The sequence below is a fragment of the Phoca vitulina genome, unplaced genomic scaffold, assembly GCF_004348235.1.
Source record: "Phoca vitulina isolate PV1807 unplaced genomic scaffold, GSC_HSeal_1.0 scaffold9, whole genome shotgun sequence".
NCBI lineage: Eukaryota > Metazoa > Chordata > Mammalia > Carnivora > Phocidae > Phoca > Phoca vitulina.
In genome coordinates, this window is record NW_022589712.1 from 30,559,935 (window position 1) to 30,587,155 (window position 27,221).

At 37.7% G+C, this 27,221-nt stretch overlaps 1 protein-coding gene across 1 annotated transcript in view; it reads right to left on the minus strand.

Moving 5' to 3' along the window:
- The window catches only part of EYA4 (EYA transcriptional coactivator and phosphatase 4), a 263,665-nt gene that overhangs the window by 144,858 nt on the left and 91,586 nt on the right, over nt 1-27,221 (minus strand). The window lies entirely within an intron of this gene.

The following is a 27,221-nucleotide window of genomic DNA, read 5'->3' on the forward strand; positions in this document are numbered from 1 at the left end:
CTAAACAACAAGTACAGTTCTAAGAGTACATAAAGTCCCCAGAAAGTGGTTTTTATGACATTTAGGGCCCTACAAGTAGGATCAACATCAGTTGGGGAGATACATGCAGATGGTGCCTCCAATGTGGCTTCTAGGTCAGTTAGCAGGGCTTATGATTCCCAGTTCAGCTCCAATAACTAAGTCTAATTTGGGGGACCAATCAGTTCAATCTCTATTTGTCCACACCACCAACTAGTGGCATTTATTTGTCACATAGAATGAATAACAGCCACGGAAATGATGGGGAAGAAAGACATCTAAATGTGTTCATATGCTTTTTGCATGAGAGGTGGAGGAGTTGGGCCACCTTCTGCTGTTGTTGATAGACTCCTTGGTCAGGTAAGGGGAAATGGTGCTCAAATCATGGCAGAGCCATCTACCAGGGGATAGCAGAGCTAAAAGTCACTTAAATTTAAGGTGCTTCTAACAGTATGGGAGAGCCACACTAGGGCAGATTCCTTCAAGAAGAAGGTTCCAGGAATGGCTATGAAAGATCAGTAACATCATTAATGTTTACTGGATCACTGTACCTCCCAGGTCTAATGTTTTCTAACCACAGATTGTCATTGCCCTTCCCCTATCACCACGAAATCGTGTCCTATTCCAGTAGCTACTACTTCACCTTTTTCTAATCATCCCCTACTTACACAGACCTTTCATCCAGAAAGGTCAAGAGCAAGAGGACCAAGGCTATTTTTATAAAACTTACTCAGGCCATCAAGGGAGATATCAACATCTAAGAAGAATCAGCAAGCATTTTACTCAATCAAGTGATCAATATCATTATGATCCAGGACAATTCAATGTAACAAGAAATTTCAAGTGGCTGAACCAATATAAGTTTGAATCCTCTCTTCCCCTTTTTGACCAGGCTGCCAGCCAGAGGGTGTACCAAACAGGATGATCTGGGGTAGCTATTAGGGGAAGGAAAGACTCATCACATCTAGGAAACGTCAGGATGATATCCTAAATCTTCAAAATATAAAATATGGTATAACCTCTCACCCCTCCCGTCCTTATCATAACTCAGGAAGTGGTCAAGAGATGATTTGAAACTGGGGCCAGCTGGATTCAGTACCCAAAGTGTCTTACCAATATATGTGGACCAGAGGAAGTCAGAGAGGCAGAGTTATCTTTAGAGTTGATTTTAAGGAGGCTGTTCCAATATTCCACCACACAAAATGCTGTGGATGACAGGGAGCACAGAAGGGCCACTGAATACCTTCCCAATCAGCCCTGGCTTCTGTGACAGAAGGTGCACCATTGTCAGACTTATCTAGATTAATTCCGAGGGTCACAGTGGTGTGGCTGACGTTGGCTGACTGGAATAGACCAGCAAAACCATAACCTGGAAAACTGTCAACAGCAGTGAGGTATCATCGACGTCCCAAGAGGGGGTCCAATGCAGTCAATTTGTCAGGAATGGCAGGAATAAATTCCCCCCCCCCCCCCCCACTGAGACAAACAGGTCAACTGTTAGCATGAGTCATCAGTTTTCCATGCCAGTCATTCCACATGGAAACAGAGTGCTTTACCTCCTGCTCAGTCTTTGATTGTGGGTCTGCTGCATGTCCTGTCCAGTAATGAATCCAGGTAGCAAGGGCAGAAGTCTGGGTGCAGACTGAACCAGCAGCTTGATTCCAATTGGTTCTTATCAGAGAACAGGCCCTGACCATAAACGTCTTCATGAATGACCCTGACAGCGTAACCATTTCCACAGCTTGTGCCCCCCCCACCCCGAGGGATGTTTTTAATCTGCCAGTTGGTAGTTTTTCAAATGGCAAACCAAAAAAATACATCACTGGCAACACGCCCAGAGACAGTAAATATGTAATAAGATTTATCAAAGGGAGTATTGGCCAGCACTGTAAGAACTGCCTTGAATTTTGCACACTGAGCAGAGACAATATCCATTTTCTGCATAGCTGATGCTGAGCCTGAATAGTCACAGCAGCCCAAACCTAACTGAATTAGGTTTCAATTTAGCCAATCCATCAGTGACCAGGGCCCAGGCATTTAAAGGAACCTCCTGGGAGTCAGGAGATAAAGTTTTCCCTAAAGGGAGAGTTGACACTTTTTCATGTGAAGTTAAGATGCTGCTGGTGTCAGGCTGCTTGCATTCCTGACCATGTCATTTTTTTTTTTTTTTTTAGTTTTTGATGTAGTGTTCCATGATTCATTGTTTGCGTATAACACCCAGTACTCCATGCAGAAGGTGCCCTCCTTAATACCCGTCACCAGGTGAACACATCCCCCCATGCCCCTCCCCTCTAGAACCCTCAGTTTGTTTTTCAGAGTCCATAGTCTCTCATGGTTCGTCTCCTCCTCTGATTCCCCCCCTTCATTCTTCCCCTCCTGCTATCTTCTTCTTCTTCTTTTTTTTTTTTTTTAACATATAATGTATTATTTGTTTCAGAGGTACAGGTCTGTGATTCAACAGTCTTACACAATTCACAGCGCTCACCATAGCACATACCCTCCCCGATGTCCATCACCCAGCCACCCCATCCCTCCCACCCTCCACCACTCCAGCAACCCTCAGTTTGTTTCCTGAGATTAAGAATTCCTCATATCAGTGAGGTCATATGATACATGTCTTTCTCTGATTGACTTATTTCACTCAGCATAATACCCTCCAGTTCCATCCACATCGTTGCAAATGGTAAGATTTCATTCCTTTTGATGGCTGCATAATATTCCATTGTATATATATACCACATCTTCTTTATCCATTCATCTGTCGATGGACATCTTGGCTCTTTCCAGAGTTTGGCTATTGTGGACATTGCTGCTATAAACATCGGGGTGCATGTACCCCTTCGGATCCCTACATTTGTATCTTTGGGGTAAATACCCAGTAGTGCAATTGCTGGATCATATGGTAGCTCTATTTTCAACTTTTTGAGGAACCTCCATACTGTTTTCCAGAGTAGCTGCACCAGCTTGCATTCCCACCAACAGTGTAGGAGGGTTCCCCTTTCTCCGCATCCCTGCCAACATCTGTCCTTTCCTGACTTGTTAATTTTAGCTATTCTGACTGGTGTGAGGTGATATCTCATTGAGGTTTTGATTTGGATTTCCCTGATGCCAAGTGATGCTGAGCACTTTTTTATGTGTCTGTTGGCCATTTGGATGTCTTCTTTGGAAAAAGAAGTCTGTGTGCAAATGAGCTTCTGCTCATTTCTTGATTGGATCATTTGTTATTTAGGTGTTGAGTTTAATATGTTCTTTATAGATTGTGGATACTAGCCCTTTATCTGATATGTCATTTGCAAATATCTTTGGTTTTGTTGACTGTTTCTTTCGCTTCCCTATCAAAATACCATCAACTTTTTTCAAAGAAATGGAACAAATAATCCTAAAATTTGTATGGAACCAGAAAAGACCCTGAATAACCAGAGGAATGTTGAAAAAGAAAAGCAAAGCTGGCAGCTTCACAATTCCAGACTTCAAGCTCTGTTACAAAGCTGTCATCATCAAGACAGTATGGTACTGGCACAAAAACAGACACATAGATCAATGGAACAGAACAGAGAGCCCAGAAATGGACCCTCAACTTTATGGTCAACTAATCTTCGACAAAGCAAGAAAGAATGTCCAATGGAAAAAAGACAGTCTCTTCAACAAACGGTGTTGGGAAACTGACCATGTCATTTCTATTTGACAACGGAGGCTTGTTGGGCCCCTCCTACCCCATCACTCACTGAGGATGAACTGATATACTCCAAAGTGTGAATATCAGACTGAAGAGTCACAAGGCCTGCACGGGCCGGGCATTCAGTTTGACTCAAAAGAAGTATGCCTGGCATCCATATCAGGGATGTTGTGAGACCAGGAGTGGTACCACCCCAGGAAGGTTGCTTCCTTTTGCCAGAGCCTCCAAAGAGCAGTCATAGAGACCTGAAGCTCAGAAGAGGTCATCAGGGTTGTGAGGCCCCAAAAGTCTTAGCACCTCTGCATATGCAGTTCTTCAAGATCAGAAGAATCCCCTCTGGATTTTGTAAGCATTCCCAGTATAATCATGTAGAATTCAGTAACAGAAGCCACGACTAGAAGACATTGAATTGGCCAATGGGACCTGCCAACAAAGTCTACTAGTTTCCTTCCTCTATTGCAAACCCTGCTCAAGCCACATTAGCTGAATTCAGGTATCCCTTTTCTCCACAGATGGGTAGGCTGGTAAACTGGGCACTTGTATCTCACATGTCCATAAAAGTTTATGTTCCTCCCCTCCCCATAGTTACATATTTTTTACCCACATTTGGATGGGTAAATAACAATTTGGATCTTCAGGATAGGGAGAACTCAGCCTCATTACTGTCTTTCTCATTAAAGAAGCTAAAGTTGGGATAGAGGAGTAGGGAGAGAATCTAGGGTCACAGAGAAGAATAGCAGCTCCATGTTAGTAAATGAGGTGCATGTAATTTCAGTTTTGATTGGGTCAAGCTCAGGACTCAATCAAATGAACATTTAATGCATTCAGTTCATGCTCTGTACTGAGCAGCAAGATCACCATCACTGACATCATCTATTTCAGTTTGGGGAATCCCTAGACTTAGTAACCATAACCTGTGGCTCTGGCATTTGCTTCCTTTGGTGGACTCAGGCTTGATTTGCATAGGAGAGATTGTTTTAGAGTCCCTTTTAACTGAGGGCATTTACTGCCCTATGATAACATCTCTAAAGTGCTATCCCTGTTTTCACATAAGAATTATGAGAATTTTCCAAGGCAAAGTGGATGACTGCAACAACGTGTCTAGATTGTTTGGGTAGTTTATTTTCCAAGAGATCATCTTCATCAGCATTCCAGGACAGCAAGAGCCCCAGTACTAGTCAATACCACAACCATGGTTCTCCATGGGAGCTTTTTGTTTCTGGGAAATCTCCCCCCAAGAGGGACAAACTTCCCTTATAGCAGCCCAGATCCACTGCAAGAACTCTTAAGACCTTTCACTGTTTCCTGATGGATCTAAGATTGATGTGACAGACTGCAGGAGGGATGAGCCATAAAATGGATCAGGTTTTGCCATTTTAAACAAGTATTATACACCCCACACCATCTTTCAAGTGAACAACCAAAGTTCTAGTCATTTGCTTGGCTATTACCCATATGGTTTCAAATTTCCCTCATTTCATGCTTACCCCGTGAAATTATAAATGTTGTCTGGAGAGGTCAGAAGTCTCCTCTAGACCAGGATGGGTCATTGTAATACTTGTCACAATGGGGTGGATCTGAAACTGACCCTGAGATTGATGAGGAAGTCCCCATGCCTAGAATAGGGTTAGGTACAACCAGGGTACCTTTTAGCAACTGATTTGAACCCACTTCCAGGTACTTGGATTACAACCACCTCACTAATTCATCCTCATTAACTGGCAATAAAATTGAGGACCATTTTTCCCCAGTTGACCAAACAAATTGGTCAATATATGTTCACTAATAATGTCCATGGATTTCCCTCAAATCCCTTTGATTGTCCATGAAGTCCATATCCTTTCTCCTTCATAAAGCCATATCTCTATCATTATCCCCACCTCATCACTAAAACTGCCAAAAATTGTGAAGGGTCTCTAGTTTTACTCTATTTACAGGCTAATAATTTAGCCTGTCACAATTTCACAAATGCTGGCAGAATATATAAGACTTCGAGGTCAGATTCAAAGGACTCTACATTCACAGCAATAGCAGAAGCCAAAATATCACCATTTTCTTATGACAGTTCCTGAGTTCCAATTTCTACAGGGTGACATGACATCAGGACATGCAATGGGTTGTGCAACCCTGTGCTTAGGGAGCCCAAATCTTTTATAATGGGCAATAAACATGCTGCCCTTGCTACAGAGGAACGGGTTTTATTTTATAGGCAAATATTTCCAAGGTAAAATCAACTCAGCAATTAGGAATAATTATACACCACTGCCTGGTTTAATGAGGCAACTAAATGTTTCAAGATACAGAGTTTCACTCCCAAACACCTGCCTCAACTATGTAATACTGAAACCTCACAACTTCTTTTATCAGGATAAGACCTAAACAAGGGCCAAACAAAAGTCAGACTTTGCTTCCTAATGGTCAGAAAAAATATCAAACTCTATACACCTGCGTTCATGGACTCTATTAATAGGACAGTCCAATGGACTCTTACTCAGAGTCTATTAAATATTACTTTACACATGCCTAAGAAACTAAATATGCTAATTTCTATATTACAGCTCCTCAAAAAAAAAAAAAAAAAAAGGAGTGGCGCCTGTGTGGTTCAGTTGGTTAAGCATCTGCCTTTGGCTCAGGTCATGATCCCGGGGTCCTGGGATCGAGCCCCACATTGGGCTCCCTGCTCTGTGGGAAGCCTGCTTCTCCCTCTCCCACTCCCCCTGCTTGTGTTTCCTCTCTTGCTGTGTCTCTCTCTGTCAAATAAATAAATAAAATCTTAAAAAAAAAAAAGGAAAAAGAATACCTGACATCAAGTGAGAGAGTAACCCAAAAGTAGAGAAAACAGAAAACTATGATTCCAATATAAGAATCCAAAAGACATTTATGTAAGAACAACTGGCTTCTACACTCCAACTGCCTCTTAGGGTTTCAGTTCATTAACTGATTGCACAACGATGACCTTGGGCATCAGGAAGATATGAAAATGTTCAGCCAGGAGATGTTCACAGCAGAAAGAGCCCAGGGCTAGGTGTCAGAGGCTAGAGCTCTTATCTAACCTACTGGCAAGGTAACCTTGGGCAAGTCATCCTCCTTAACCCACAGTGTCTACATCTGTCAAACAAAAAAAAACAATGTCTTATGTATCTCAACTGGTTGCCTGAGCTATTTTCTATAATGTGCTTTGTAAACTATACAGTTCTCTAAAGCTCAGGTCAGACAATTCTTCTCCATAACACTGTATTCCAGCCACCATGGATTTCTGTCAGTTTCTCGAAAACAAAAAAGATCCTTTCCCCTACCAAGGCCTCTCATTCGTGTTTCCAGTGCCTAGAATGCTCTCCCCCTATTCTCTTAAGACTGCCTGCCTCTCACCCTTGAGATGTCAGCTGAAACTTCACTTTCTCAGACCTTTCTCGATCACTCAGTCTAAAGCAGTTTTGCCCTGTCTTTTCTTGTAGTGCTCTCATTTTCCTTCGTAGCGCTGATCACAATTTGCACGTGTTTGTTTGTTTTCACCTAATGCCTGTCTCCCGCTTAGCTCACAGACTCCGCAAAAACTGGACCTAGGTCTGTTTTTCCTTCAGTTTATACACAGGGCCTGGCCGAGTGCACAGCCGAGAATGATACTCTACAAAATTTTGTTAACGACTGACTGAATGAATGTGTCAGCATAAGGCTATACCATCTGGGCATTTTAAGAAGCAAATATATGTGAAATTATTTTTAGAAAAATGCTCAATCAAAATAGTTCAACTAGAAAAAAGTGTGGCACTTTAAATGGGTAAAAACTAGGATATCTGAAAAAAAAATGAGAATGGATGACTCCTTTCCACTGTTACATTTAGAAGTATGACTCTACAGATGAATTTTCCAGTCCAAAAAAAAAAAAAAAGACAAGGTTTTTTAGAGTCACCTACTCATGTTCTCCTTTGATCCTGTGAGATAGTTATTATCTCAATTTCACAGAGAAAAATAATTGAAAATTCAGATATTTAGCAACTTTCTCATGGTCACAATAATAATACTCAAATTCAAATTCGGGTCCTTTGATACAAGTCCAGTACCCTCCAGTGCACTACGCTACTTCCACTTTCAAGAGAAGGCTCTGATCAAAGGATTAAGTACAAACATTTTGGTTTCTTACTATCAAATTAGTTTCAGACCAGTGACTTTTGCTGTGTTGAAGCAAGAACTTCAATAAAATTACCAGTAAATCAACAGAAGCTATGAAGTTATCAGTGGGGTTCACCTCAGGGTTTGTTTTTACCTTTAACGTTTGCTTTAATTCAAACCATATTGAGAGGAAAATATTATGTAGTAGCAAGACTTAGTAATACCTCAGGCAAACTGAGCCTAATGATGTATGTGTAAAATACACATAATTATGTATATATACATACACACATACTACAATTTTTGGTCCTAAATATAATATATAAATAAAAACATGATAAATATAAATTATATAAATATCATACACACATTATTGTTCCCCAAATAACAATAAGCCATACCATAGTATAAAATCTGTGACCCAAGCAAAATTATCAAAAAGACCCCTTTACTCTTGTCTTAATTATAAAACAAACAACCCCAGTGATAAAGAGCCCCATTTTGAGTGAATGCATCCTTAGAGAAATAAGTGTTAATGAGAAAACAGCTGCTTCTGCATAACAGGGTCCTGTGTCTTTGAAAACTATTCAAAACAGTTTAGATTTTTTGGCATGACATGGACATCGGGCATCTGGATTTATGTCAACTTCTGAAATGTATGGGCTAAGACAAGGTGAGAGACATTTTAGAAAGTTTTCCGAATGATTTCTTCAGTTCAAAAATTATCTTACAGTTAGATCAGGTACTATCATTTAATTAGGATGGAAAGAAGTTACTTCTATAAAATTCATTTTCCTACTTTAGCATGCAGATATTCCTGCAAAACAGATTTTTATGAGAATATTAAAGTCCTCCTTTTTCTGCACTAGGAAATGAAAATGGTAAAGTATATACATATATAGAAGACTAGTTAATTTTTTCTGCTCTTCCATAATAGGAAATAAACTCTTAAAGTAGGATTACCTCCCCCCAGAAAGGCAGTTTAGCCAAAGAGAAAAAAATGAGAAATAAGACTACATAAAAACTACTAAACAAGGGCCATTACAGGGCACCTGGGTGGCTCAGTCAGTTAAGCATCTACCTTAGGTCATGATCCCAGGGTCCTGGGATTGAGCACCCTCCCTGCCCCCCCACCCTGTGCTCCCCCTGCTTGTGCACACACACTCTCTCTCTAACAATAAAATCTTTAAAAGACAAAAAGGGGGCCATTACATGTAATGTAATCATAAATACACAGAAAAAAAATTTACTTTTTTTAATTTAACTTTCAAGATATAGAATTATTCTTAACCAAGTTTATCATGAATTATGAATGAAAATAAGTTTCATCCCAATTTGTGGTTTAAAAAAATGACTGAATTTGATTGACAGAAAAACTGCCTGAGTCTAATTGAACGTTTGGAATTAATTTCTCCTAAACTACTCCACTACACATTAGTTCTAAGAATAGATATTTAAGGTGGTTACTACGTAGGTATTAACTATATTCTCATACATTTTCCTATTAGTTACTATGATGCTATAATACCATAGAAGCTCTTACATTTAAAAAAAAACTCACTGGATTAACTGATGTTCATCACTCTTTTTTTAAATTTTTTTAACTTTTTATTTAAATCCTACTTAGTTAACACATAGTGTAATATTGGTTTCAGGACTAGAATTTAGTGATTCCTCACTTACACATAACACCCAGTGCTCATCACAAGCACCCTCCTTAATCCCCATCATCCATTAGCCCATCCCCCCTCCCCTCTAGCAATCATCACTCTCTCTTTAAAACATTCTGAATAATGCTCTGACACTCTGAATGCTAATGGATAGTAGACTAGTCTTCAGTAAGCTCATTCTCAAAACTCTTTCATATTCATTATACCACTTGGTCGTCATAATACCAAAACAGCTGACTTTGTAACAATAGCCACCATTTCTAAATCTGAAACTGAGCAGATATCACTATGACTTCAGCAGCAGTCAACTCCCACTATCTTCTCTACAGCTTGTGTGGCAACAGCCATGAACAGTAAATAATAACCTCAGAAATAAAAACATTTTAGGAAAACTTCTATAGAGTTCTGGTCAAGCACTGATTTCCCTAACATCATCATCACCACCCTCAAAATATGTATCAATACAACTTGAATCAAACACTTTTAATAATACACATGTATTATGCCATTTGAGTGAAAAACTGCACATAGGTGGCATGATTCTTAACTTTAAGGTTGACAATATGTGTTATCAACTGAATGTTTGCAAATTCACATGTGGAAGCCCTAACCTCCAATGTGATGGTATCTGCAGATGGGGTCTTTGGGAGGTAAGTAGGGTTAAATGAAATCATGAGGGGGAGATTAAGGCCCTTACAAAAAGGGAGACCAATGAGTTTGCAGTCTATTTCTCCACCATGGGAGGACTCAGGGAGAAGGTAGCTACCTACAAGCCAGGAAGAGAGCTCTCACCGCAACCAACCATGCTGGCACCTTGATCCTAGACTTCCCAGCCTATAGAACTATGAGAAAGAAATTACTGTCATTTAAGCCACCTAGTCTATAATATTTTGTTATGGCAACTCCAGCTAAGACAATATGAAACTATATAATGTAATAATACTGATAATTATTTTTCTAATAAAGGCATGTCCTTTGTCTTATTTTTTATTTATTTATTTTTTTGGTTTTTACATTCGAGAGCCTGGATTCCTACAGCACATAATATTAAAAAATTCAATATGAGAAGCTTAATCTTGAAACTTAAATAATGACACAAAGCTATTTAGAGACCTTACCAAATTATTTATACAGTAATCACTGAGGAAAAACCATCACAAGTAAGTTGAGGACTGGGTTCATCCCCAGGAAACAGTAATCATTAAAGAACTATTTTTCAAAATGATCTGTCTGAACTTCTATGAGGATGTCCATGGCCCCAAAAGATAGATTTGGTATTCTACTCTCCAAAAGCTGCAGCCACAATCTTAATGAGAAACTGACTATACACTGGGAAAAATCTAGGTTCTACAGACAGGCCCTGTTTCTACACTGGGAAAAATCTAGGTTCTACAGACAGGCCCTGTTTCTGTGATTTCCCATAAGCCTCCATGAGAAAGAAAAAAAAAAAAAAACAAACTACATCTTAACCTATTTTCAATGGATCTGAGTCATATCTTCATACAGAGGCTGAATGCCTTCATAAACAGTAATTTTTTCTCACATTTTTTTTCTCTTGGTACAACTTTTAATAAACTGAAGAACTCTAGGTCCTTTCTCTCCTGGAAACTACTCTTTCACTATCAAGTATTCTTGTTCCAGAAGTCCTACCAGAAATGAGTCTAAAAATTTTACAGGAATCTTTATAAAAGATCTGACAGAAAAAGAAGCAGTAGAAGGTGGTGGAAGTGAATCAATACACACTTTGGAATCAGGAAGTAGAGAATCTGTGTTCCATCACTGCTGCTTACCAATCATGTGAGATTCTTCATTAGAAAAATTGAGATAAAATAACAGTACCTGAGTCATTCTGCTGAATAAATATGGTGAATGACCTCAAGCATATAGCACAGAATAAACACTTAGGAAACATTAGCTCGTCTTTATCTTCTTCCTCTACTATGACTATTATTAATGCTATGACTTTTTAATCCACCACTACCACTACTACCCATAACAATAAGTAACTGTTATTATTACTGGTGGTATGTTCAGTTCTGTAGTTAAAGATTAGGACTTCACCTCTCTGGAACTTATACAAAGTTCGTTCAAAAATTCAGGTGGCATTTTGTTACTGAAGCAGTAACCGAGGGTTTATAAAGCATATGTAACTGTGCCTTTAATATTACCAACACTGTACAGTTATGATGGCTGCAATTTTCCTTAAAATACTGTAGCATATAGAAAATATTACTGTGTGTGGGTTACTTAGATTAAGCTATGATTTAGGTGTTGCAAGCATTCCATGAATAAAATGCAACAGAGGGGTGACTTTCTCATTTCAGGAAACCCACATTCCGAAGCTACTAAGTCTTCTGGTATCTGTATATTCATCAACAACTAATATTATGAAAATGAGAATATTTAATGTCCGAAGTGGGTTTTCACTGATGAAAACAGTAGTAGCCTCTTGACTAGCACTGTGAATGTGAGCAATGAGCTCACACAGATGAGAATAAAACTATTCAAGGTAAGTGTTCACTAAAATATTTTAGCAACACTTCCCATTCTTGCATAAATTGAGTATAAAAATCAGAGATTCCTGTAGCCTTCACTTTTAAGATGTCTTTGACTAACTCTGAGCAATCCCAAGCTGAGTCATGAACCATAGAAGATTCTGATTGTCTGATACTGGCCAATAAGGTGAGAGAATCCTGATTTTGGAATTTTGATATTTGTATCAACTGAAACTTCCATGCTAGGTGGTGGTCACAACACCTAAAAAGACAGAGAGCTAGAACTCTGAGCCTATAGAACAAGCTATAGGAGTTTTTTTGTGTGTTTGCTTGCTAAGAAACGTTCAATACATTTTTATATAGAAGGCAGAATCTGGCTGAGACTTCATTTTTTACCCAGGAGCAAGGTTTGGAAGGAAGGGTGGATAATCTTCACTCATCTCAACATTAACTACCTAACAGAAGTAAAGAATTGTAATTTCATCATATATCCCACATGGAAGGGCAGGCACACTCATACATCAGTGCTCTTCCCTGACAAGGTGTTAGAAATAGAATACTGATTAACAGATATTTGAGAATTTTTATGTAAACCTGAAATAGAGGAATGACTCAATAATAATATAATAATAATAATAATAATAATATTAATATATTATTCAGGAAAATTCTCTCCATTGTTACAGAAATAAACATTCTCAGCACAACATATGGTCGTGATTTTTTTAAAATCCATGTGAAATTTATTCAAAGTAGAGAAAATACTACCCACAGTGAGATTTTTATTGTAATACATGCTTGCTTTCTTTGGTAATAAACTATGAACTTATTATCATTCGAACTTGTACAAACACGTCTAAAATATCTTTAGTGTTGGGACAGCAAGATTATCAACTTTTCACAATTACCAACCATGATATTTTATGCTAAGACATGTGGAGCTTCATTAGCAGTATTAAATTTGTTGGTTTAGCTAGGGGTCATTGATTTCCCAACTTTCATTCTGCCCTGTAAGACTCTTCCTTTTATTAAACTTGGCTTCAACTTTATCTTTCTTTCTTTCTCCTTTTGGTGCACCTGCAATTCCGGCCCCATGATCATCATGCTTTGTAAATTAAGTCAACTGTTATGTTCATTAATTATAGGTCTCCAAATGTTTTCTTTTCCATTTATTTTCATTTCTGTTTATTGATGAAACAGTATTAAAGGAAATTTTAAAAGAAAAAATATTCCGCTATTCCATCAAAAAAACTATTGATGTTATGCAGTTTTTCTAGATTCCTTTTAAGATATCTTCCACAGTATCAGGGGCGCCTGGGTGGCTCAGCCGTTAAGCGTCTGCCTTCGGCTCAGGTCATGATCCCAGGGTCCTGGGATCGAGCTCCACATCGGGCTCCCTGCTCCGCAGGAAGCCTGCTTCTCCCTCTCCCACTCCCCCTGCTTGTGTTCCCTCTCTCGCTGTCTCTCTCTCCTTCAAATAAATAAATAAATATCTTTAAAAAAAAAAAGATATCTTCCACAGTATCTATGTTATATTACTTTTATATGTATATATGACATTTCAAACCATCTAGGTAAAAGATGAGAAATAAATACTACAAATTATAATGCACATGAACATATTGCATGGTTTCCTTCATTTAATATTAAGTATATTATTTTAAAATATTTCTCTGTTGTTCCATTCTTCTCTTTTTAAACTCCAGACCATTCATCATGATAAAAAAAAAAATCTCAAAACAAACTTCCTTTTGAACAAGAGATGATGGGTCATTCCCATGACAGCCATTGAATTGTGAGATTATTTTGTTTTATCAATTTTAGCCAAATTAGAACACATTTTGTACACAAAACAAGGCTTAAAGTACATAAACTACTGAAATTATAGGTGTAATTGCAATTCTTTCTAGCAACAAAAATATAGATACAAATCAAATGCACATTTAGAAAGTACTTGGCTTTGGGTAAGAATGATGTGTCAATGTCACTTTTTATCAAATGTAACACTGTGGTGTGGATAATGTTGGAGACTATGCATACACAAGGATAGGGAGAATATGAGAACTTTCTCTATATGCTACTCAGTTTTGCTGTGAACCTACTCTAAAAAATAAACTACAGATACTCTAAAAAATAAAGTTTATTAATTAAAAAATATTTGGCAGCCTTCAAAAATGTTAAGCTGTAAGGTTTCTGAGATTTAAAGAAATTAGATCTATAGTTCAAGAACAAACAGTAATAAAGTAGGGATTGAATAAATACTATTTTCTCTTCTGTTATTTTTGTCTTTCACATAGCATTAAGTCTTGCCACTTCTTGCTTTAAATTCTTCATGATTGGTTTAAAAATAATCTAAGATGGGTGAGGGGACTAGGCAAAAGGTATAGACAGACAAATTTGGTATTCTCTTATTAACTATTAAAGATGGATGATGGGTATAAGAATTCATTAGGGCCCTTTCTCTACTTTTATATATGTTTGAAATTTTCCATTAAAAAATATTATTTAAAAAAAAAAAAAGTCTCATATGGACATCCATTCCTGACCATGTTAAAGAACTTGTATCAGACTTTCCCCACCTCCCCGTGATAAAACTAGAAATCCAGATAAAATATATAAAATGGTTGGTTTTAGACATTAGACAAAGTCAGCAGAGTAATCCTGCAAAGGAGAGAAATAAAGAAAGTGAGCACTACAATGGTAACAGTTTTCTGTCTAGAGTCACTTTCTGCATTGTGAGGCAGGGAGGGGATATCTTAGATAAGAAATCAGCTACCAGAGTTCTGGAAGGTTAAGAAGCCTGAAATTCATGGGGCAGGGTACTGGGGATAACAGAGCTATGCAGACAGAGAGCTCTAGAAATCTTCATGGGGCCCCGTTATGTAGTTGCTAAAACTAAATTGTACACACATGAGGTTGAAACTCCACATGACAGGTAAGAAAAAAGAATGACCAATGAACTCTAGTCTACAACATGCAGAGTTTACAGAGAACTAGAAGACACTTGCACCGCATCCGGCTGGCGTGGAAAGACCTCAGTGAATGTCTGGGACATTCTGATGAGACCCTGAAAGTTTATGCCTTAATGGTAAGGCAAAACTAATATTAGATTAGGGCTACACTGGACCCACCTAACAACACTTAAAAACAAACTAAAATTCAAGCTGACTTGGAAGTTAATTAATGGCTTTCTAAAACATGATTTAACACTCCATACAGAAAGACAATAAAATCCGGATACTCAGCACCTAACATTCATTATGTTCAGCATCCCATAAAATGTTACCAGCCGTGCAAAGAAAACATAACCAGGAGAAAAATCAGTCATTAGAAATACAAACAGAAGTACCAAAGACAATATAATTTGGAGAAATTGATATTAAAACCATTATCATAAATATTCTTGAGAATTTAAATGGAAAAAAAGAATATAATAAAAAAATGAATTGTGTAAGAAATAATGAAATGGAATTTCTCAAGCTCAAAATATGGAGTATTTAAAATGAAAATAAAGTCACTGGATTAGATTAACAGGAGATTTGGCACTGAAATAGAAAAGATCAGCAAAGTTGGGGACATAGCAAACTAAGACACAGAAAGAAAAAGAAATATTTAAAAAAAAAAGAAAGAAAGAAACAGAAGCTTGTGGGGCAATATTAAGCAATCAAACACATGTATAATTGAGGTGGGAGGGAGCAAAAGAGTGTTTGCATAAAAATGTTAAAACTTTTCCAAATTTGGTGAAAATAAGATTTTAGAAGTATTGCTCTTTAAACGACACCTTTAATCACAATCTGGGAGAAAATATTACCAATACCTGCATCTGATGAAAGACTTGCCTCCAGAATATGTAAAGAACTCTTACCATCCCAAAATAAGAAATCCAATAATAAATGGGCAAAGGAACTAACCAGACCCTTCACACACACACAAAAGATATACAGTGGTCAATGCCACATGAAATGATGCTCAACATCATTACTACCAGGGAACTGCTGATGAAAAATACAAGGAGATATCACTACACACCCACCAGGAAAGTTAGAATTCGCAAGACAGTACCAGTGTCCATGAGAAGGTGGGACATGTGGAACTCTTAGACATTGTTGGTAAGAATGTAAGATGGCAAAACCATTTCGGGAAATAGTTTGGCAGATTCCTATAACTGTAAATAGACATTTACCATATGACCTACCAATTCTACTCCCAACTAAGTATTTACCCAAGAAAAATAAAACCATAAATCCTCAGAAGGACTTGTATATGAATGTTCATAGCTTATCCATAATAACCCCCAAAACCTGCAAACAACCTAAATGTTCACCAGCTGCTGAATGGTAAACAATGTGGTAGAGCCACACAATTGGATATTATGCCAGCAATGAAAAGAACAAATTACTGATGCCCTCAAGAATTTGGTGAAGCTCCAAAGCATCATGCTAAGAGAAAGAAGTCAAACAAAAAGATACCACACTGTCTGAATGCATTCAGATGAAATTCTAGAAAAGGTACAACTAATCTATAGTTACAAAAAGATCAATGGTTGCCTGGGCCTGGGGAAAGGGGGATTTACTGATTGCAAAGAGGAATGAGGAATTTCTTGGAGTGAAAGAAGTGTTCGGTATCTTGACTGTGGTGGCAGTTACATTGCTGTACACATTTGTCACAACATACCAAACGTTATATTTAAAATGCATGCACTTTATTGTAGGTAACTTATATCTCAATAAATTGGATTTTTAAAAAATCTCCTTCAGATTCAATCCTTCTCCATTACACTTCTCTCCATCTGCACAATGATAATCCTAGTCCAGGACAGTATAGTATGTCTTCTTCGCTGTTACAGAAGCCTTCTCCATGCTCTCCCTTTTTTGGAACACAAAGCGAGAGTGGTTTAAAACACTCTTCTTCAAACTGCAGGATGTGGCTCTTTACTGGGTCATAAAATTGAAACCAGAATTGTTTTATGCCATGGAATAGAAATATCAGAATGTCCTGTGCACAATAAAGTATATTTTCATAAAACTTAAAAGAGTATGTGTGTGTGGTGTGTGTGTGTGTATTCAGTAGCCATGCAAAATATTTCTGACTATGAGTCTAAACTAAAAAAGGAAAATATGAAGGTCTCTGCTCCAAATACAAAATAGATTATGCTTAAAACTATCCAATGCCTTCCCACTTACTGCACTTCACATAAAAGCCAAACTTTACACTGTGGGATCTAAGGTCACCTTTATAATTACATTGTAACAAACATGGTCCCTGCCTACTTCCCCAACCTGGCCTTGCTTGGCTTTCTCCTTCACTCACTGCACTCCAGCCTGTCATCCTGTTTGCTGTTCCCCAAACACAGTAAGCTCCTTTCTGCCTTCCAGTTTCTTCATTTTATAGCCCATTGTCTAGAAGATCTGCCCCAGATTTCTGAATGGTTCCTTTTCTTGTCAGTTTGGTGTCTGCTCAGACCTCACCATCTCAAAGACACCTTCACTAACGACTCTGTAAATTAGCCACTACTCCTAGGCTAGCGCTCTCTACCACAGCATTTTGTTTTACATCTTTTTTTTAATTATGTTCATTTAGTCAGCATGTAGTACATCATTAGTTTTTGTTTTACATCTTTACAGCACTTAGGTCTATGGAAAATTAGCTTCTTCATAGTTAATCTGATGACTATCTGTCACCCTCTTCCCCTGAAATGGACTGGAAGTTTCATATGAAGATGTACTTTCTTGACCCTCTGGTTGCACATAGCCCCCACCACTCTGTACTGCTTTTCACCCAAAGCATTTCACATGTTGACATTATTGCCTGGGCCTCAAGGTACCTCGTTCTGGCATACACTCATGAGTCCTAGCTATCGGAATAAGAGACTAGCACTAATTGGTAATTATTACCGAATGAAGATACAAGTTCCTAATAAAATTTAGACACATTCACTCATTCGTTCATTTACCCATTCATACACATTAGCCCAGTAAATGTTTAGTGAGTGCCTAATATGTGTCTCCCCTAAAAGAGATAAGGAAGTAAGTCATGGGGATATTTGACCTGTTAAGTTTCTAGGCAGGGGATAAAGTACAAAGGCCCTTAGGGTGATGTCCTGGTGTATTCAAAGACCACAACCCGCTAATTTGGCTAGAGTACAGCACCGAGGAAAAGAGAAGTAGGAGGTAATATCAAAGTGGCAGCCAAGGGCCTGAGCAATCATGCAGAGCCTTTTAGGCCACTCTAGGACTATGACTTTGATGCTGAGTGAGACTGGCAGCCAGTGGAAGGTTTAAGTAGAGGAATGACCTGATCTGACTGAAGTTTTAAAACACTCACTTTGGGCTGTGAAAGAATATGCCATAGGAAGACAAGCAAGGAGGTTCTACAACCATACAGATGGAGATGGAGCTCCCTGGGCCAGGCCTCATAGAAATAAAAATGCTGGATGTTGATCGCATTCTGGTTATATTTTAAGGGTAGAGACAACAGTATTGTTAATGGATTTGATGTCTGCAGAGCAGGAGAAACGTGAAGGCTGGAGATAAAAACGTGTGAATCTTCATCATCAAAATGGTATTTAAAAATACAGGGACTGGATAAATTGACCATGAAGGAAATATCCAATGTGGAAAGATAAGAGAGATGAAAAGAGTGCCCATTACATACACCTGAAGGTTTCCATTTATAGCATGTGTAAGCAAGAGTGATACTAGAGCAACCTGGTATCGTCGATTGTGAAAGGTGGAAGACACTGAAAATATCCCCTGCCACATGAGGAAACTCAGTGCTAGAGAACAAAGTGACTTTGTAAAAGTCATATAACTAGTTATGGCAGAGCCCGGACATGAACAAGGCCCACCTGACCACTTGAGCTACTCACGCCCATACGATAGGCCTCTCATGGTAACATTTAAACACAATCCTCACACAGAAAAAGATGTATCTAATCTTCAGTAGAAAATCCACACTGACTATTTATTGAATGAATACAAAGTTCTGACCATTCCATAAAGTATGGATTTCTCTCAAAGCCTAGAAGCCCCCATGAAAAGAAGCACAGAGGGTCTAGAATCAGATGTCCTCAGTTTACTAGGTAGGGACATGACCTTGGACAAGTTCTTTAACTCTGTGTCTCAGTGTCATCATCTCTAAAATGAGCATAACAATCATCACCTCTGTGTCGAGTTGTGGGCATTAAATAGGATAATCTATGAAAAATGCTGACCGTAAGGCTTGGTATAGAGTAATTCATGATAAGGGTTAGCATTGATTATTTCTCTACCCTGTGCCAAATCTGGGCAGCTGCCTTGCCTTTTCGGTATTTACTATTAGATATGATAGCTATAAAATAGGGGATGGGGAGATGTGCATAATCACCATTTCACATGACACTACCACTCTAAGTCTCCATTTTAAGGGTATAATTTACACATTTTACACTCACAAGTTAGAAAGGGAAAGAGTTGTGTACAATATATTTTGAGATTAAAAAATGAAAAAATAAAATCATCACTATCTTTCCTTAAGAACCTCATAAAATAAAATATACATTTTAAATTCTCATAAAGAGAAACTGAAAAGCATATGAAAACCAACTACAATGAAAGTGTAGAGAAATGTATAAGTTAAGATAAATACCATGATCAGAAATTCATGTGAATGGAGATATATAGAAAGAATATCATAAAATGCTGAACAAAGTTGACAGGAGAAGGTCAATCATACAAAGGAATGGAGTATTTTGCTCCCACTTCTCTCAAGTGTCTGGTCTTCTCCAAAGCCCTCCTCATGGCAGACTTGCCACTTTCTTCTTTGACCCTTGTAATAACACACTGCAATTATTTGTTCAACTGTCTATCTTCAAGTAACCATGGGCTCCTTAAAGGAAGGACTGGATCTTCACCATTACAAAAACGTATCACCCAAGACTTTGTAAATGTATTTTGGTCATACCTCATCACTAAAACAACTCTTATATTTCCATAAGCCTTCAGTTGTAGAAAAAGGAAAAGCCCTTCTGCCTCATGTGTAGTCCTGGGCACACTATGGTGTAGGGGTTAAGACTCGGAATCTAGAGTCAGCCTGACATGATGAAAATCCATACTCGGCCACTCTTGAGCTATGTGACCAGGGCAAACTACTGCCCCATCACTGTAAAATGGGCATGCCTGCCAGATAAAGTGGATAGAAGATAGAATAAAATCAGTTATGCAAAGGATTTAGCTTCTAGTGACATAGGAATCACCCAATAAATATTAGCCACTATTTTGAGAAAAGGATAGTTAAGGAACTGTACCAATAAGCAGAAAAGAGATAATTTTAGAATATCCTGACTATAATTTGGAGTCCACAAGGTTTCTAAGCATGAGATTTTTAAAATTTTATCAATTGTAATTGATCTGAGGAAGCGTTCCTTTAATATAATTCCAGTTATTTATTTCTACTCTTTTAAAAGCCCAAACTGTACATTCTCTAAGTATATGTAAGGAAGACTATGCAACTACCCCTTGGGGGATAATCTATATTAAATTTTAGTGCAAAGTCTGATCAAAATTAAAATTGTTTAAACCTATAATTAAAAAAAAAATAAACTTCATACCTCTGGAGCACAGTGGAAACATAACCTAAAAAGCTCAAAAGACAAATGGATGAACAAATAATTTCAATCATATCAAGCAATCATTTCCCTAAAGCAGTTTCCTCTCCAAATTACTAGCCTGACAAAGTCCCTACAGATGGGTTTTGGTGAGTGCACTCAACTGAGGGAGGTAATCTATACCCTCCAGCTCTTTGCAGGTCTATATTCTACCAAACCTTTCATTCCGGGTAACCAGGGTTGGAGTAACTCTGAATTAGAAACACCCTTTCTCTAAAGATGTCCTTATCTTCTCTTAAGCATTACATATTCTACAGAGGTAAATAGTAAAATACATTTCAGAATGCCCTGAAAATTGAGGGACAATATGATGAATAGACTATTTTTATTACAGAATCACTTTTCTTAAAATTGAACTAGACAAATTCACATTTTACTTACAATTATTCTCAATTTTAAGTTTGAAAGATTGAACTAAAATATCAAAAATAGGTACGTTGCCTCTTGTTACTGAAACATAGGATGAAATAGAAAAGCCTAGTCAATCATCTCTTTACATATGCTGTTTGCATTCCACTTTCAGTTGATTTATAAAACATAAATAATATAAAAATTTTAAGGAATTTACATAATTTTACCTCCAATATCAATATCATCAGAATTGAGAAACTTACTGGCTTACCTCCTAAAAATATTGTTAATGGATAATAAGACTGATAATCGAGGGCGCCTGGGTGGCTCAGTTGGTTAAGCGACTGCCTTCGGCTCAGGTCATGATCCTGGAGTCCCGGGATCGAGTCCCGCATCGGGCTCCCTGCTCGGCAGGGAGCCTGCTTCTCCCTCTGACCCTTCCCCCTCTCATGTGCTCTCTCTCTCTCTCTCTCATTCTCTCTGTCTCAAATAAATAAATAAAATCTTTAAAAAAAAAAAAAAAAAAGACTGATAATCGACAAAGTTGATGACTTATCTTTGGAAGTTAAAAGTTAAATACCCAGGTTTTGGACTTACATTTTTAATCAAAAATACTTGAGTAATGGGGCACTTGGGTGGCTCAGTCAGTTAAGCGTCCCATCCGACTCTTGGTTTCGGCTCAAGTCATGATCTCAGGGTCAAGGGATCGGATTGAGCCCTGCGTTGGGACTCCGGCTCAGTGAGGAGTCTTCTTGTCCCTCTCCCTCTGCTCCTCCCCCCCGCCTCTTTCTCTCTAATAAATATATAAAATCTTAAAAAAAATACTTTAGTACATCTTCATTTGTGTGTGTCTCTGCAAAGATATATCATACACATCATATTTAGTATCCCTATTCCTCATAAGATTGTGGGAAAGTTTAGTTTGTTAAAAGAGATTGGCCAAATAATCCATGCTACAAAATACAACTTTTCATAAGACCCAAGTGGCAAAGGCTATACATTCCATCCTTGCCACTTCATGTCCATGTAAGAGCTGCAGTAAACTATAAGCAAACTATATGGAAAAATCATGCTTAGTGATTTTCTTTCTTCCACAAAATAACTTTGTACATCTTTTCTTTTGAACCATTAAATCTATTATTCATTTTTAAAAGCTAGATTAGATCATAGTTCCATATATACATATACTTATCAAAACAGCATGTCAATAGCTAACATTCTTACTTAATTAAAGAAACTTGGAGGAATATCCAGTATTCTTTCAGAAGTAAGACTGTTTATTTCCAAACTGGAAGGCCATCTATTTAATCAGATTAAACAGAAAGGAGAAAAACCCAAGGAATTTGTGGTATTTTTAGGACATAAGCCAATAAGTTTCTCAGTTCTGATGATATTGACACATGGCATAATATTACATAAATGCCATAAAAGTTTTACATCATTCATGTTGTTACAAAACAAATGAAAATGCATGAATAAAGGAAGAGATGCCACTTTGATATGATTAAAAAATATTTATCAAAATCCACAATTGGTTATGTATACATGCACATTTATACGCAATACTATATTGAAATATATTTCATTTATATAATTTATAAATATATAGTATATAAACATATATATGATATTTAACAAATGCCATCTCATTTAAATACCAACTTTGTCTAAAGGCAGTTTTCTTCAATTGTTTTACTACCTAAAATTGATCAAAGTATAAATGGAACCAAATCAGACTGTAAAACTAACCCAAAATCTTGACCAATCAGATAAGACTGATATAGTAAGTTTATATAGTCATAAGCAAAAGCAAACTTCTCAAAAAACTGAAACATAGCTTTAAATCTGTCAAACTATTTTTAAAAAATCAAAAAACATCAGAAATATTTTCAAAAGTAAAAAGAACATGGACATCCCTTATCACACGTACTTGAAATCACAAGGTCCTAGATCTACTCCAGTACAGAAACCAAGGACCTGCGATAAGTCAGCTAGGTCATCTAATCACCGACCTGGGTCTCCTGGCTTCCAGCACAATGCCCTTGGCATATAACTGTGCCTAACGTTAATCAATGGTCAACACATGCTTACGTATTTCCCTGTAATGCTCTGCTTCACTACCTTCGTCTGTACCCACACTGAAGAATCTCCTGTTCTCTCTTCTCATCGTAAGAACAGCAGGTCACTTTTATATCAGAGTATGACAAACAAAGCCAAAGTAATGATTTCTTTAATAGTGAATAAAAATCATTGATAAATAAATGGCTATCAAATTGTAAGACTTTGGGAAAAATATTTTTCTGATAAGATAAACTTTGTAAATATGAGTCCATAATATTTGATTTCCTACCCTGTAATAAGAAAATATTCATAATATGTGGACACTTTCTTACTATATGTAAATATGTATAAGTATTTATGAAAAATATAGTTCTCCTTTAAGTACAACATTCTTCCTTTTTTATTTTGAAATAGCAACCACTATCTCAAATAAGAAAATAAATATATAAATACTTTGTAAATGGCAAAATGGTGTGCTATTTGTTATAATTAGTCTTTGTTAAGTCTATTAAAGCAAAGGCATCAGAATACAATTAAATAATGTGTGTATGGTGGCGGGTTGGGGGGTTGGGGTGGAAAGCTAATTGTTGGTGGTGGAGGTAGAGGGATTGTTGGGCTAGGGTGGGGCTAGTTGCTAGGGAATGAGACTAATACCCATCCAGATACCTGCTGAAATTGAATCCCACTTGTAGGATCAAGGTCTAAACGAGAAAAACAAAATGGAGAAAGAGGGCTGAGACCCAAGGAGGGCAGAGTAGAGACAGAGTAAAAGAGTATACAAGTAAAGTAGGAAATGAAAACCACTAACAGATCTAAAGTAAAAGACAAGTCACAGACCCATCCCAGTAAATTCGATTCAACTGAGGAGTCATATGCAGGAATGAAATCTGCTAATGGGTACAGTTTTGTTCTGATGGATCTCTTCACAATTGAGCTTTTGTTGGGTTAGCCTAAGGTCAAGCTCTTCTTAAAGTGGCCTCACTCCTTCATTCCCCAGGGTATCTGCACGTAATCTAGAACAGTTCATGAAACATTTCAAAAATCAATTTACTCCCTACCTCCTGAGAAGAAACTTATAAAACCAATAAATCAAAGAACTCAAAATAGCCATTGATCTGTAAGCTATCATTATTTATGGCAACTGCTCATTCCTCTATAACTTACAAAATAAATGACACACAAATTCATTCTATCAAAATCATAAAGATCAATAAGCCCAATACAGATAATAGTGTTCAGAATACAGAACTATTAGTACAGTGCACAACTAGGTATCAAGTCTGTACTATATAAAAGATATACCAGCATTGAAATGTAAGAGAATTTTCACCATTAAAACAAATCAGTGCTGTTTAGTTTATATCAAAACCTCTTTGATGATTCATATATACTGAATAAAGATTTCAGAAATTCCAAATTGTCTTGTCAATATCTATTTACCCTAGCCAGACCTAGATATAAAAATGCCAAGGAATTATAGTAAGAAGGATAAATTCACCGTATGCCTTAAGTCAAGTTCAGAAAGATATTAGAAACCACATGTGTAACAGTGGATACTTTAAAATGGACAGCAGCAATGTACCTTGTTCTCAGATAATCCTGGGTAATAAAGGACTTAAATTTAGATGCTTATGACAAAACAGTCATTCCCTGCCCCCTGACTGGCCTGCTGACCTCTATTTGTCTCCCTTTGCCCGTGATGGGTCCATACAATTGTCTTGAAATTCAGCACATTTGGCTAGACAATGAAAATGTGTCCAGGCTTCATGAAGCCCTTCTGGGGATTGGAACTGCCTATGTACCTTACTTACCAAAGGGCTAGAATTCGTTCTTAGATTTTTATCAGACCAGGTCCAAAATGGCTTCATGGTATCACCCACCTGACTCTACCCTGCCACAGAAAAAACCTACAGATGTTGGTTCCAATCTAGGCTAGTCTCAACTTCAACTCATTTGCTGAGATTTTATGATCTGGATTTGGTGCTCACGGTCTTGTAGTCAGTAAATTGCCCCTAAGCCCTGACCATTGTGAGTTAATGCCCCTGATCAGTCAGCCTATTTAGGGTCCCAGCATGTTTCCAATGACACCTCAAGATATTTTTGAGAAACTTCAGTAGCATTAAACCACATACTCTCATATAATTAACCTTGATTTTGACTATGAGAAGACATGTTACAAAAGTAAACAGGTTGAAAAAAATGTCTTCAGTCACTTGGGGAGACAGCCGAAAATCAAATTTCAGTAGATGCTATCCATTCCACACTAACTATTCACTTGTTGAATGGTAAGCTTTTTTTTCCCCCTTAAGTGGTAGTTGGCTTAAAGCCACCATCCCCATTAGCTACATAGTTGGTGAGAAACAGTGGAAATTTTTTTGTCCTGCTTATCTAGAAATCCGGCTCTCCCTTAGCTGGTCATTTGTGAGTCAATGTTTTTTTTTATTCACCTATTGCAAAAGTCCTTTGTTTCAATGACAGAAAAGAATTTTCTAAATTCTGTTCAATGCTACACCTCCAAACTAGAATTTATTAGACTATTTTTATTTGGTAGTTCATAAAGCCAAATGCATCTGGGACTTAAAGTTTAACATTATACCTGACTCTACAAAGGGCTCCACTGTTAATGTTTGTCCATATCTCTCGGGAAGGGATCCAGATTAATTCACATGGTAATACAGAAAGAGTAATGGCTTTGACCAAAATGTGGCCTGAGTATCAATCCTAGCTTTACCACTTAACTTTAAAATTTAAACTACCACCTAGGCTAAATTCATCCACATGTCCATCCAATCATTTATTCATTCAACTAACACTGAATGGATACCTACCATGTTTGAAGTACTTTATAGGCACTCAGGGATAAGGCATGAATGAAACAGACAAAAATCTCTGCTTTGTTGATGTATGCATTCTAGTGGAGTTGAATAGACAAGTAAAATACACAATACGTCAGATGATGATAAGGTCTGTGAGAAAATGTAGCTGGAAAAGAGATTAGAGAGGATTGGGATGGTTTGATAAAGTAATACTTACACAGAGACCTCACAGACATGAGAGAAGGAAGTCTAAGTATAAATGGGAGACAAATCTTCCAGGGGAAGGATGTGTATGACTTCCAACACAGAACTGTGCTTTGAGGGTCTGAAAACAGCAAGGAGGCCAAGGAGCTGCAAAGGAGTGAGAGAAAGGACTCCAAGCTGAGGTCCACAGGGATGGTGACACTGATGTCATTGAGCCCTGTGGGCCAATAAAGATGGGCTTCTCTGTAAGTCACACGGGAAGTCAATGGAAGGTTGGAGCGGAGGAGTGGCATTACTCATGTAAATTTTCAAAAAAATCACTCTGGCTGCTGGGTGAAGAAAGAAATGTAGAGGGGCAAGTGAACACAAAGGAAGATTTCTTCAAGCCTGTGCCACTCATCAGCATGAAATTAGAGAAGGTGATGAGCAGTGGTTAAAGTATGGATGAATTTTGAAGATTTGGCCAACATGATTTGCTGGTGCACTGGATTTTAAATGGAAGTCACTTATCGTGTAGCCAAAGACTTAGGAAATGATAAAGTGCAATTCCTCCTACATTTCCACGTGCTGTTGTATATACCCTGGGCATTTACCTTGGATCTGAGTACCCCGAACACACATTTTAACAGGTCTTTTAAGGAAGATTCTGCAAAATGAGGCATAGACAAACACACTGAACCGATGTCTAGGCTACCTGAAGGACCTACATTATGGGAATGTGAAGAGAGGAATTAGGGTGACCTTGAAAGCACTCCAGGTCAAAGACACCCATGCCCTTTCAAATGGCACAAGTCCTGAGTGAAAGATGTGTATGTTCAAGGGGTAAAGGCAGAAGCAGCAGCATTCTTGTATCCAGAGAAGTGGTCCAAAACCAATCTGGCAAAAAAACAAGACAGGAGAGTCTACAAACTGCTGTTTTGCTTTTAAATTCTGCTTGTATCCCTCCAGTAAACAGAAAGGGTGTGGAATGAACTTTTGCCCACACTTTAACACGGTAAGCTTATGTATACTCTTAACATTGGTGACATTTTTTTCTAACCCACTTCAATGGATATGATAAATTCTGGTACTGGGACTTAACATTCCCTTCTCTTTTAAGTCTCTCCCACTACCCTATACTAACCTCTAACCATATTGGTTGCTAAATTTTACCAATCCCATGATCAATCTTCCAAA